Below are 284 nucleotides of genomic sequence, written 5' to 3' on the forward strand. Positions count from 1 at the left end.
TGTTAAGCAGACCATGAAGATGTTTAATGTCAGTAAAACTCTCCCCTGAGATTCCGTTTAAGACAGGTTTTACTGTAATTGTAAACTAAATGTGCCATAAACTTTCTTTTTAGTTTAATATGTAAAACTATCATCTTCAATGACAACCACCCTTTGTCTCATGTAATTTTATTTATGGAAATTGGGCAAAAAAAATCACAGGTCAACACTTAGGGCTGAGGATTTCTTCAGATTAAAAATTGTGCGTTGTTGAATTAAAATGTATTAGAAAAGTGTTAGGCTCA

The sequence above is a fragment of the Cryptotermes secundus genome, unplaced genomic scaffold, assembly GCF_002891405.2.
Source record: "Cryptotermes secundus unplaced genomic scaffold, Csec_1.0 scaffold1703, whole genome shotgun sequence".
NCBI lineage: Eukaryota > Metazoa > Arthropoda > Insecta > Blattodea > Kalotermitidae > Cryptotermes > Cryptotermes secundus.